We start from the raw sequence: 13,639 nt of genomic DNA on the forward strand, positions 1-13,639 counted from the left end.
TTTCAGTCAAGCCAGACTGTCAATTAACTATACGCTGTTTACCCCATTATCGTCCCTGACCACTGACACCAAATCAAATGAAAAAGCACACACAAACACACACATACGTTTTTATAGCCGGGGGGAGATGCTGGCGAGATATGAGATCAACATTAGGTCGGCAGCTTGGCGCTTTTCTAAACTGGAGAGGTTTTGTCTCTGTGGCCCACTCCTCTCCCTGAGGGAATACACTGTCTGGTCTGGTCTGGTTTGGAGCAGCAGTTCACTCTGTAAAATGTCTTTAAAGCTCCCAGTTGGAGTAATCCGAGGGGAGTAACCTGGTTTATCTGGAGCGATGGTGGAGGACACTGTGTGTGTGTTTTGATTTACAGGGCACAGAAGATTATAACCATTTTGTTCCGAGTGTTTAGTGTGTAAATTTGTTATAGCTTCGAGATGAAATAAAAATGAAAGCTTCGTGTTTGGTTTTCATGGACTCAGAGATCTCCTTTGCTCACACAGTTAACCGTTCATATAATCCCTCCTCTGCTTCACTTTTGCTAAGCCTCAAGCTTTTCACTGTCTCACACTGCAACATGACCTAGACAGTGACACCGGTGGCAAATTAACCACCGAAATTCTAGTTATTTCTGAAACAACAGGTCCCTGTTCCCACACAGAGGCAGACAGAAGCTGCCATTTCATCAGCCACAGCTCGTAGCTAATTAAGCTAACAACTGCTCCATGACTGAGAGGTCTTAACTCTACAATAGATGACTGCTTACCTTGTGCTTAAAGGCCGAGGCTGAGGGTACCTTTTCTAAACTAAAGACAGTTTCCTCACTATATGAAATGAACACATACATGCAGGGCCGTTGCTAGGAATCCTGGGCCCCCTGAAAGAATACTAAAGTGGGCCCCCACCCCCTGACTTTTCCACTTTTTATTCTTAGACTACGTATGTATTATCATTTTTTATTTAGCCTACTTTGTTTAATGCTAATGCAGCATTACTAGGGTCTTATGCAGAATAAATCCGGGCCGGCCCTGCCTACATGTTCTGTATTTTATTGCATGATGTCAGCACGAGTGAAGATGGCAGACGACAAGAAAGGTAGAACAAGTTCTGTAGTGTGGGAACACGAGATGCAAAAGCATACAGGGTTACTTTAAAATTAAAAGACTTTGGTGCCTTGGCGTTGTTGCTCACTGCCCAAGCAAGGGGGCAATTTTAAAAAAAGAAAAGAAACTCCGCTCATCTCCTTGAAGCAGCAGCGTTATACTGCGCACAACAACAACAACAACAACAACAACAACATCCTTCTACAAATAAACAATTGTTCGTCTTTCTACCCAGGCGTCAGTTAATTCAGAAAAGCAGATGTAATGAGTAATTGTTGGCTGGTGAATTAGTTAGTTAGCTCCTCTAACCTGTTGCTGGTCCATAAAATGTGCAGATTGTTGGCACAATGACCCCCCCCATCGCCAACGACGACCGGGTCCTGACTCGGACTGTATTTCCTTTTCTTTATTGCTAAGTATGTATCCACTATCTTAGTGGTAGTGGCAAATGTATAGGGGCCAAATTAAATGTTGTGTTGTGTACAGACCCTACCTTTAATGTGTTTAATGTTCACCCTGCAGTGCATAGCTGCAGTTGCTATGCTACTGTACTATTGGACGATTGCTATTTGAGAAGGAGTAGAGGCAAAAGTCAAATGTAATAACTTGTTTTTGCGATCTTTTCCCATGTCCCTCTGCAGGGAGCTCTGATTTCAGATGCTGGAGGATACTTGGATTACCAGCGTCAAGCAGCTTCTGCTAATTAACTATCACAGCACAGTGCCATGGAGTCAGCCACCGCCTGGAACATGATCAGCAGGGACGTTTGAGTCAACTCGAGTGAGAGAGAGAGCTAACCAAAAGATGCAGATAGACAGGTTGAGATAATAGCGAGGAAATGATACAAGACAGTGGACTTACTTTCACAATAAGAATGTGCATTGATCTTTTAGTATGTGCATGTGTGCGAATGTGTATGAATTCACATAATCACTTACAGTACATGAGTGTGTGTAGTTGACAGGCAGAGCCGTAAAGGAGAAGAAGTGAAACCTCTTCATGTGTGAGTGCTGCACAGGCTCCTGAAATGTGATAGAAGTAATTATGGCATTCAGCAGAGCATGGAGAAAAATGCATATAACCCCTACTCTCTGAAAGAACGTCTCAACAACGGCTTTGACTGTCTGTCCTGGACAATTACAGCCTGAGGAGACTGCGACACTTCTTGAGTGAACCACTTTAATGTAAATAACTACTCGTACCTAAGCTCTCAAGACTTCAGTTTCCAAAAAAGAACAGATCATTAGGTTTTTGAAAAGCCAGTAATGAGACATTTTTACTTCCACGGCACTGTTATGTATTTTAATAACCAAATTACTTGTCAAACCTCTACGAGTCTGTAATTACTCATAATTCTGCACTCAGACAGAAAGTTTGCATCCTCTTTGTAAACACATGGCATCATACACATTTGGAGTAATTAGAATAATTAAGCCTCAGCCATCGGGCTTTTAGCTGATTTTCATTTCCTTCAGCTGATTATTTTTTCATGCTTTGTGAGTGTGGCCCTGATGTGAGCTGGGCTTCACACCTGCAGCAGCCTGGAGCTTATGCTGCCTATTATTCTATGTGCAGTATAATAACGAAGTAAGAAAATATATTATACACATAAAGTAAATATTCCAAACCACTGATGCTTCTTTCCAACAAACCCAAGTTCCCACGTGCTACATCTCCTGCATTTAACTACTGTAGATCCTACTGGTGGACTAACATTCATTACACCAAAGGAGATCTTCTGCTGCTGAAAGTAGCAGCACTGTTTTTGGTTTTACCAGAGCAAACCCAACAGGATCATGTTGTAGCTCACTAGGCAAAGAAATACTGTAGTCTGGCACATAACCACTTAAACAAAACATGGTGGATGAGTTTCAGAGGTGCTGATTTTGTTTTCTTTGCCCAGAGGAAGGCTAGCTGCGTCCCTGTCTCAAGTCTCTGTGCTAAGTGTGCTATGCTACCTGTTGTGTATCTGTAGCGCCACATTTCAGTAAGTAAATTGAAATTAGTGTGACTTTTTAACATGACGTAAGTGTATTTTCAAGTGGTCAGACGTGTGACTTTGTTTAGTCGGTATGAACCTCGCAAAATACATCAAAATGACACAGGCACCTATGAAATTTACATATCTTTAATCTCACGTATCAATAACTAATAACTGCATAACTATTGTACAGATAAAAAGGAGAAAATTCATTTTAAAAATCTAATATGTCTACGGTTGTGTGCCTTTTTCATTGAATTTTTATAAATGACTGCAATAATTGTATATAACTAGTTTGAAAAATGTTATATGGTCTGCTGACATAAATTAGCCACTGTGTGAAAGCCCCATCAGCACTTTCAACTGGGTTTCTCACCTTGACGCTACATGATAATTACGTTATGTTAGTATAAATAAAACATGCTGGGCGGATTCTCAGATTGATTTCACAGGATTAATAACAGCTTCAGCCAGTTACGAGCGAGACTCACCCTCAGGAATCTGACAACGTGACAAATAGGCCACACTGGCTAGATGTCAGTGCAGGGCCTTGTGAGAGGACAAAGAGTTGAAACAAGGCAAAGACAACAAGGCACAAACTCTGCACATATAGGGAGTGAGTCACTTACTCATCCACTGCGTGTTGTTTGTGTGATTCTGCCCCCATTGTGAGTCGGCGTATTTAGCCTGGATGCTGCTGGGAGTTTACAGGAGTTGTGCGTTTCCTTCCAGAGGGGAGAAATGAGAATTACAGAGACAGATGGTGTGAGTGCAGCGGCCGATATCGCTAACAGTGTATCCTACCACCTGGGAGCCAGAAAGAGCCAGAGTGCCACAAACTTTGGTTCCCAGGGTAACAATCTTCGTGAGCATCACATAATTGCACTGTGCCACGGTGCAATACTCATGCAGCAGAAATGAAAGTAAAGGACTCAAGCCCTCTAAATGTACACTTCTATGGTAACATAGGCAGAGCTGATGCTTTTGGGGATTTTAATATTTCATGAGTATGAGCTGGCTAGAAAGTCTAAACAACTCAATTCACTTTTGATTTTGGCTTCTTTCTACTCCCACTGTCGAAACTTTATTTAGTCATCTTAACCATAAAAATTCATGTGATGTAGCCTATCACTTCTCTTTTAACTGAAAATATGTGTTATCTCAAAAACTAGGCTACTAAATCTAATAAAATGGTAGCTGTTGATATGTTAGGATAATCTTAGATTCTGAATCACTTGGTGAGGTTTTCCTCCCTTTAGTATTTCAAATTAAAGTACAATGTTGGCACAATTCAACCCGAAAGTGGGATAGTAATTTTCAATATTCACTAATGCGTGCATTTCTTAATTAAAAATTTACCAATTTATTGCATGGCATAACAAAATTATGAATATTATTATTATGAACCACTTTCTACTTGAGAATAAGCCACCAAATAGCTGGTTAAACATTATCATGAAATATTGAGCATTTTAAAGTTATGATGGAGTCTAAAGTGAAGGAAGACATAACATCTTACCATCATTTCAAGTTAGGAGCTGTATGTATTTTGACACATTTGACAAATTAAAGGTATAGTTCAACATTTTGGCAAATTGGCCCATTGCCATAATCCCTATAGTCTTATGTTCGAGGTAAATTCATGCAAAACCACTGATGCGTGTTCCCATCGGGGGCAGTTTTTCGGAAAGCAGTCTCTGAATTTGCCTCGAAAACAACTCCCAAAATGTTGAACTATCCCTTTAAGTCCTGAAACAAAGACAGGTGTCGTTGAGTGGCAAACTGCACAGTGCACACTAAAACCATAATTATCTCCTGTTATAAATTAATCTCACAGAGAACTACAATATACATATGATGTGAGCGAAAATCTAACAATCCTCTCATACCCTCCCCAAAAAGTCAGACTACTCATCATTGCACAAAAACAAAGAGGTAAACTCTCTGGCCTCTGACCTCCTAAATAGTTAAAAAAATGTCTCAGTGTAAAGGAGCAGACTGGATTCATGCCCTGAACATGACATAAGGTGGTGAGTGAGTAGCAGTTTATAATTTAGCTGGCTGTGTATTCGTGAGCCTATAGGTATCCGCATCAGTTGGAGGTAGTTCAACCATTTGCAGAGCCAAATATCTACAACGAGCTGTACAGCTCCACGTGAAGAATCAGTGTTCTTCCATTGTACCCAAACCGTAATTCACTGAAAATAACATAATGGTTATATTTGTGGTTTGCATGTACATGCATATAAAGCCCAGTTTATCCACACGTCTTACAGAGTCAGTTACTGAGTCAAACTGGAAAGAGAAGACATTTTAGCTGTGAAAAAAAATCCCTCTCTTCTTGAGAGCTAAGAAGTGAAATTATCAGCCAGGTGTCAGCTGCTCTTTCCAGCCCTGAGGGCAGACTCCTAATCTTAGGCGCACGGCGGCCTTCAGAATAATAAGTCGCACCCACACGTAGCTTTTGTTCTTGTCCTTGTCTGGGTCCACAGCCGCAGCAGGAAGTGGGAAAGGCGTTAACGGAATAATAGCGCTCTGGACTGGTGCGACTTCACCAGTCAGAGCAGGAGTGCAGCGCGCTAAATGATGTGTCATTATAGCGATTCAATAATGGCGTCCTAATTAGGCCCAGGCAGCACAACAGCAGCATTTCATGTCAGTTCTCTGTCTTTCTGGGCTTTCTTTTGACCTCGTCCAATTTTTTTGCTCTTTCTGCACTTGTTTATCTCCCTCCCTAAGTTTTCACTCTTTCATCGTTCTGTCTGTCTTCATCTCTATTTCTGCCTCCCTTTTTTTTCGCTCTACCTCTTTCATTTTGTCGGCTTCTACTTTTCTAAACCGTTCTGTCTTCACAAAAGTGGAACTGATAGATGAGAGAGATACAATGGGGAACAATGAACATGGCTCCTGGCAGAGTAGAGAATGGGTTAGTGGGAGGCTCACAATTACAAAGTCTCATTCAGACCGGCCACCTACACAATGTGGTGCGTATACAGGTGAGTCAAAGGCAAGAAAGCAGCGCTGGGTTACATAAAGACCTCTTAACACTGAGTCAAGCCCTGCGCGAAGAGGAAAGCTTGTCTGGTATTGTAAGAAAAAAAAAGAACAAAGATCATGAAGATTTTAAGATATATGAATTATTTAAAGGGACAACGAGGAGTTTTGGAAAAGCGAGCCTCCGCGTGCACCGTGAAATTCTTTGACCGGCGCAAGACAGACTCATGTTTTCATTCATCAAGAATTAAAGTCAGAGGTTCGAAGACGATCACATACCGTCGTAGTTCCGACCATAAACGGCGATTCGGCTGTGTTATTCTCATAACTCGTCACGAAACCGAAAGTAAAGAAAGCTGGTCGGCTCGACCAGCATTTCCGCCACCACTAATACCAAAATAACGATAGAGACAAAACCATATATTTATTGAAAATGGGCCCATTAACAAGTGTGGGTAGCGTAGATTCATCCACATTAACGTGAGACTTTTTTATAACCAAATAGAAACTCCTTGTTGTCCCTTTAAATAAATGATTTTTATTTTGGGAGTTGGGAAGTGCTAATATCTAGCCTCGTAAACCAGCCTCTCGCGGAAATGCATTTCATTTCATTTCTCGGGAGAGTCTGGCCTCATCCCCCCTCTAACCGTCTGGGGTGGGCGGCAGCAGGGCGGGAGTAGTAGCAAAGACGGTTTAATATCTTTGGTAGTAGCGTTGACAGACAACCCCATTCAGCCAATCAGCAAGTTGGTGTAGTGACGGGGGCTTTGCACCAGTCAGTCCCTGATTGGCCAACGTGCTGTGTCAATCACAGCGGGCGACGCTGATTGGCTCGGCCTTCTGAGGGTTTCAGTCCAAACGCTTAGAATGGGGATGAGGCCAGACTCTCCCTCGGAATGAAATGAAATGCACTTCCGCGAGAGGCTGGTTTACGAGGCTAGCTAATATCAACGAACAAAGGTAAAATGAGCAGATGAGGCAACATAAAAAACGGACTACTATTACAATATTAAAAATATAAATTGTTTATATTGTGAAAACTTTTGAGATTTTGACTCGCTGTGGGGACTAAATTACATATTCTTTGCATAAATGAGCCAGATTGGTCTAAATATATGGCCGCCGTCGACCAAAATATATTTGTAAAGGGCGGGGCTTGATAAGTATTGGTTATCCCTTTGTCAAATGATAGGCGGTGCCACAAATGTGTAACTGAAAACCCGGTTTAGAGAAGTCTTGTGTTTTGTATGAAGCTTTCAAGGCTAGACCGACTGACCGAGAGACGTCGTTAACTAAAGCAGGCAAGGGTCAAAAAGCTAGAATCCTATTGGTTTTCTTCACCCAGTGTGGTGTAATGCCTGTCTGTTTCTCTCCTACTCGGTGTTGACAGTATTTTAGAAAATGGATTGTGATAGGGACTGAAATGTGAGACCACGTTAACCCCCCAGTCACTTTCCAGCAATTTACAAGCTGCTGCTTTGCACTGCAAAAAATCCTGATTTTATAACCCAGGGTTATCCCCAAACACTTACACAGAAACATAGCATTTTGGGTACATTTTCTTGTACAAGTGTATTCACAGCTATGTCAGGGTGGGGGAAAGCACAGTCTTGATTTGTGTCTTTCCACCACTTTGTTTTGTTTGCTCACTGATGTTCTTTGGCTAAATCACAATAAAGACAGAAAAATATCACTTTTAGCAGACAAAGACAGATCTGCATCAGTCTTCAGTCCTACTGGATCTCTGAAAGTGAAAGTGATGTTGAAAACTCCACAGATGTTCAGACACTGCGGCTTTGTGCGAATCTCCCTCCAAACAATTCAACTAGATTTTTGTTTTGGTGCCATTTAGTTTTTAGCAAACTTACTCCAACTCTTTTGTTGGCTGCTCAATGATGGTGGATTTCACTGTTGGACGTTCTTATACAAGTTTATATTAATGTGAAGTAAATGTCATATGTAAATTCTAACTACTCGATGTACTGTAGTAGCTCAAGTAGTAGTGACATTTAATAAGATGATAAGATATGAGAACTTCAGACCACTTTCTTAACAGAAATGTGTACATTATAGCATTTCATCATTTTCAGGTCCAATCACGAAGCTAAAACAATACAGTAAAAGAAATTAGTTCTGTGACTGGCATCCTCACTGCAGCCTCTTCTTTTCAAACACAGTGTGGTTACACATGCTGAGGCATGATGTGACAGGGACGTCATGATGGTTTGAGGAGATCAGGCTGATTTGAGTGTCACAGAGTAGACACATGTAAGAACAATTATTACAAGCAGCATCAACCAGGCTCCAGTGCAGTGATTTTGTCATGAAGAGAGCAAACTCATTGCACACACAAAAAAAAGTACAAACTGATTTACTAACAGTGCGCACTAAGGGTTGCGTCTTTCAAAGGTGCAAAATAGCGCGTCTGCATCCAGTTGCCGCAATGAATATGCAATATAGGGCGTTTACATGCAATTGTGCGTGTGCTGGGAGGAGAAAATGTAAAATGTACATATATTAATTTAGCAGACGCAAAGTGATTTGTCTTCACTCAAGCACGTTGGCGCTGCAGGGGGCGCGGCGCTGCTGCTGACCCTGTGTTTAACCTGCTCTGACAGTTTTTAATTGAGTGGATGTGGATGTCTGAGTGGGAAAATGAAGATTATGCTTGGAATGATTCTGTGGCTGGCTGTGTGCCTTCTTGGATGGCTGTTTGCCAAAGGACGAGATTTCTCCGGAGGAAATCCCGGCATCCTCACTTACACACGTGAATGCCTGCTGTCGCTCAAACCCCCAGCAAACTCTGGGGGAACTCTTAACTTGGATATGCTGGACAGCTATCCTGAATTAAAAAGGATCCGGACACAAGGGAGGTCTAAAGCAAAGAAGATGTTCAAGAGGTGGAGTGAAACAAAGACAAAGTAAACACGGCTGCAAACATCCCCCGCTGGTAATAACTCTCTCTAATGTCCGCTCTTTGAGTAATAAAATGAATGAACCGACGGCGAAAGTCCAGTATGACAGTGACTTTAGACAAAGTAATCTCATCTGTCTCACAGAGACCTGGCTAAAAGAGAGGATGATGAATCCAAATCTGCCCAGTTATACATTGATAGGGGTGGACAGAGACAACACGGAAATCAATTGGTGGTGGTGTACGGAGGGTCCAGGTGCACTCACTCACCCATAAAGGATGCGCAAACCTAACTGCCAAGCGATCATTGATCTCTTGGCGAAACGGTTTGCATCGTCACCCGCCGTGTGGGAGACCAGGGTTCGAGCCCCAACTGGGGCAGTCCGTATCGAAAACACAACGCAGACGGCCAGATGACATCGGCTACAGTGCCATGTGTGTTTTTGTTGATAACCGATGGGCCACACAGTAGGCCTACACTGTTCGGGAGAAAGTCTGCAACTGCGATTATGAAATTCTGGTGGTATCTTTTCACCCCTTCTACTTTCCCAGAGCATTTGGCCCGATCACCATCATATCACAATCAACCAATGTACCTGGACCAGATTTTTCGCCTATCCAGTCTTGCCATTTCTTGGAGCCTCTTGGAGTCAGCCACGAGAAAGAGTTGTCGTGGACATTTTTAGCTGTTTGCTGTTGCTGAATAATGAAATAGATACTTCTGCCGGCCGACAAGCTTTTATTTCCTTGCAAGGAAAGGTCAGTTCTCACCCGAGTGGTGACGGTAAAGAAAAAGACTCAGAGAATGGGAAGACCTAAACATTTATACCCGAGGAACGCCCCCTCAGGTATGTTCCACACCCCTTTGTCTGCTGCAGGGGTCGATCCTACGTATATTCAGACAGTGTTTTCACACTCTTTTGTCTGCTGCAGGTATCGGCACCGACCCCCGAGGGTGTGTTTCACACCTGGGGCATCCTGCAGGGTGAAGAGGTCTAGACATTAAAATACACAAATGGATAACAAACAAAAGGAGATCTGATATCTTGAGGGGGAAACAGGGTGTGGGGACATCTCAAGTGATTAAAACACAGGAAGATTCAAATATACCATTACAGAGTCACGCAATACTTGCAATGACAAAACTCCTCTATATTTTTTTTGAGGGAGGGACTTCCTGTTTAACACAAAAAAAGGAAAACAAATTCATGAACCTTGATCCACATCTGAACTGAAAACATTTGCTTCACCCATTCAGTGTCTCTCTGCTCGGCGGTGCGGTGCAGGGTGTCAGCTGAGGGTATAATTTCAGAGATGGATGAATTTAAGGGCATAATAATTACCTTTAGAGAAAGTTCACTGCAAATGAGCCCCACAAAGTGTGTATATCAATGTCCCCTATTTACACATTGTTCACTAATGGATGTTTGATTAGAAGAAGGGGATGGGCCTGACCTTTTCCTGTTTGATTGAGTGTTGCTGCCATACTGTGGAGAGAGGCTGTGACACATAAATAGTCTCAGACGTAGACACGTTTACATCAGAGGGGCACAAGCACATGGTGGAAGAAAAGCTAATTTCAAGTCTCAGTTGAAGCAACAGGGCCATTCACTCATTAGATTTCTTGCAGAGAGATGGAGAAGAAGAGCTGACGGGGGTGGGCCCACTCTGTTCTTGCCCCTGGGGTAACATCCTCTGCAGCTGGTGGAGCTAGCAGATTAAGCTCAGGCTGAGTGATATCGCTGATGCTGCTACAGCTCCTGGCCTCAGCTGGTTTATGGTGTTTATTTCCCATCTTTATTCAAGAGCATGATTTTTGAGAGGATAATTTCTTCATTTGCAGTAAGATACTTACTTGAGGCCCTCGACTTGCCAGTGACTGATCTGTTGAACCTGGCTGAACAGTAATGATCCAGACAGGATGTTTTAGGAAGTAAAGTACATATGCACGCAATGAGGTAGTAACATTTTATTGGTCAACATCATGTTCTGGTACTCCACTGGGTGGGAGACTTTGAGAGGAAAATAAATCTTAAATAATATAATAAATCTTGTAGATGTTTTGGAGAAGTGAGGAGAGGCAGAGGATGTCTGCAGCTACAGTCTAATCGAACAGTTCAGAGCAGGAGCAGAGCGAATGGGCTTTGAGCAAAGGCTATTTGATGGAGAAGGCAGAGTGATGAGGGAAAGCGTCACAAAACCTGAAAGTGAAATGAAGAAATAATGCTCCCAAGATGAAAGATCACAGCCTTTTATAAAACACGGGGAAGAATTTCCACATGGTCTCTCTAAGGTGTTTTTTTTTTACCAGCCAACAGCATAACTGGTATTTTGTGTCCGTGTGTGTCCTTGATTTACAACACTTATGGGGTCCAACAACTACGTGGGGACCGAAATACTGGACCTCACAAGTTTAAATGTCTGTTTGAGGATTAAGACCCTGCTAGGGGTGGGCAGTTCGTTGTGATGGTCATAATTAGGTTCATTAAGTTCCCAATTAGAAGTCCCCACACGTATAGTAAACATAGTAAAGTAGAACTCAGTTAAAACAAGTGCTACTCTACTTGATGGACATGTAATTTCCTGCTAAAAACCAGCCGGAGAGAGGCATTAAGAGACACGGTGATAAAAAAAGATGGGAGGAAAAGCGAGAGGGGGAATAACACTGTGAGATTTCAGATGAGTGCGGAGTAAGAGGCGAGTTAGTGGGGGGCATTTAAATGCACTTTCAGCCTTTCAAATCAAGACATTATGGAGCACTTACCCATGCCAAACAACATTGTAATAACATTTTGTGTGCAGCTCTGGGTGACCTGCAGGGACATGCCCATTGCCTCATTGTGTATCTGTGAGTGAACTTGAGCGTAAGGCAAAACCAAGATTTCTGCACTTTGCAGACTGTTTGAGCACATAGCTTCATGTTTTGTCACACTTCATATAATTAAACCAACACTAAGTAACTTTTTAACCTTCACATAATATTTTCAGAACTTTTGTGATGGTACATCGACTTACAACAGGTTGAATGACACCTCTGTCATGGCCTGAGGGGGTCTGTATCACCTCCACTGGCACTAATGGCGCATTTCCACTAGCACGGCTCGGCTCGATACGGCTCGGCACGGCACGGTACGGCTCGGTTTGGTTGTGTTTCCATTACAACGGAGTATCACTAGTGCCGCCGTGACGTCATTTACACGGCGCCGAGCAACGCTCTAAACTCTGTAAATATATAACTTTAGCAACATTTGAAACATTTTCAGGCGAGAAAGTAGTCGTTTAGATCCCCAACGTGTTGAAAATCTGACTAAATACTAGCTGTTTACAATTTTGTTTCGACGAAGTCGGCGTTACTAAAGCTAGCCGTAGTGAGCAACGCACTTCCGGTTATTTTCACAAAATAAAATACCCGTTGCCTTTTATCATAAGGAAAGCCATTACGATAGAATTGGTGCTTTTACTTTGGAAACAGGAAGTGAACCTACCCTCGCTGTAGCTAGCTTTAAACCGCCGTTTTGACTGCTCTTGTCCCCTTAACGGCATTTAACCGTTCAATATGCCTTACCGGAGAGTCTTGCCAGCTCTGAGATCGGCCTGGTTCATTGTAAAACATTTATTTATTGATGTAAATGTGGTGTTTTCTGTGCGTACAGACCCCAAGGCAGTGCTGCTCTTCTGTCTAACCACAAACAAACTTCTGCTACAGCCACAATTGTTAGATTTCATCAATGAGACCAACATTTAAGAGTTTAACCAGCCGGTGGTAAACCTCTAAAAAGCCATCGGGGAAGTTAATTAGCGGTCTGTTCTCCTCGGGGTGACGGTGGTAGGCTGGCCGGCGGAGCACGTCAGGAGCCGGGCTGCTGCCTCTGTGATGTCGCGGTCGCTGCTCGGACCTGGAGCTTCACTTCTCCGAAAAACATCGGGGCAAACTTCTAAACAGCCGTCGTTTGGATAAACTAACCGCACATGGGGATCTAAACAGTTACTTTCTCGCATGAAAAAATATTAAAACTTAATAAAGTCACGTAATAACAGAGCCAGTCTAAATATTAGAAATTCTCTGGTAATAACCATAGGGTAATAACAGGCTTCAGGCTTCAGCAGGAACATTTCTGTTGTCGGTCGTCGCTTCCAGTGACGACACTCATCGGCCAATCAGTGGAAGGCAGTCGGCTGACGTCACGTTTTAGTAACGCTTCGGCTCGCTTGGAACCAGGGCGGAGGTGATACCAAAAGTGTACCTGGTTGCAGGTACTACGTGCTAGTGGAAACACGCAAATAGCGCGCCGAGCCGAGCCGTACCGAGCCGAGCCGTGCTAGTGGAAATGCGCCATAAGAAGCTTCAAGGTGGATGGTAGGAACCCCTCCACACCGTCTTAAAAAGACTAAAGTTGATGCGAACGCCTATGTGGGATTACCACTATCATGGCAGAAGCAGCAAGAAAACCAAAGAAATTAAAAGTTTTGTCTGAGGAGACTAAAAAACAAAAGAGGCAGAGTAACGGGCAAATTCCACGGAGCTGATGCGTTTCTATTCCGGTCAATGGGTCTCATTCATGAAACGTTAGTAAATCTGTGTGTAGATTTGCACATAAAAGCTCACGTTACTAAAACTCTACTCCGGATTCATGAACGGTGCGGGAAAC

This window comes from Trachurus japonicus, chromosome 4, assembly GCF_045865225.1.
Source record: "Trachurus japonicus isolate A0001 chromosome 4, Traja_1.0".
In the NCBI taxonomy this organism is placed as follows: domain Eukaryota; kingdom Metazoa; phylum Chordata; class Actinopteri; order Carangiformes; family Carangidae; genus Trachurus; species Trachurus japonicus.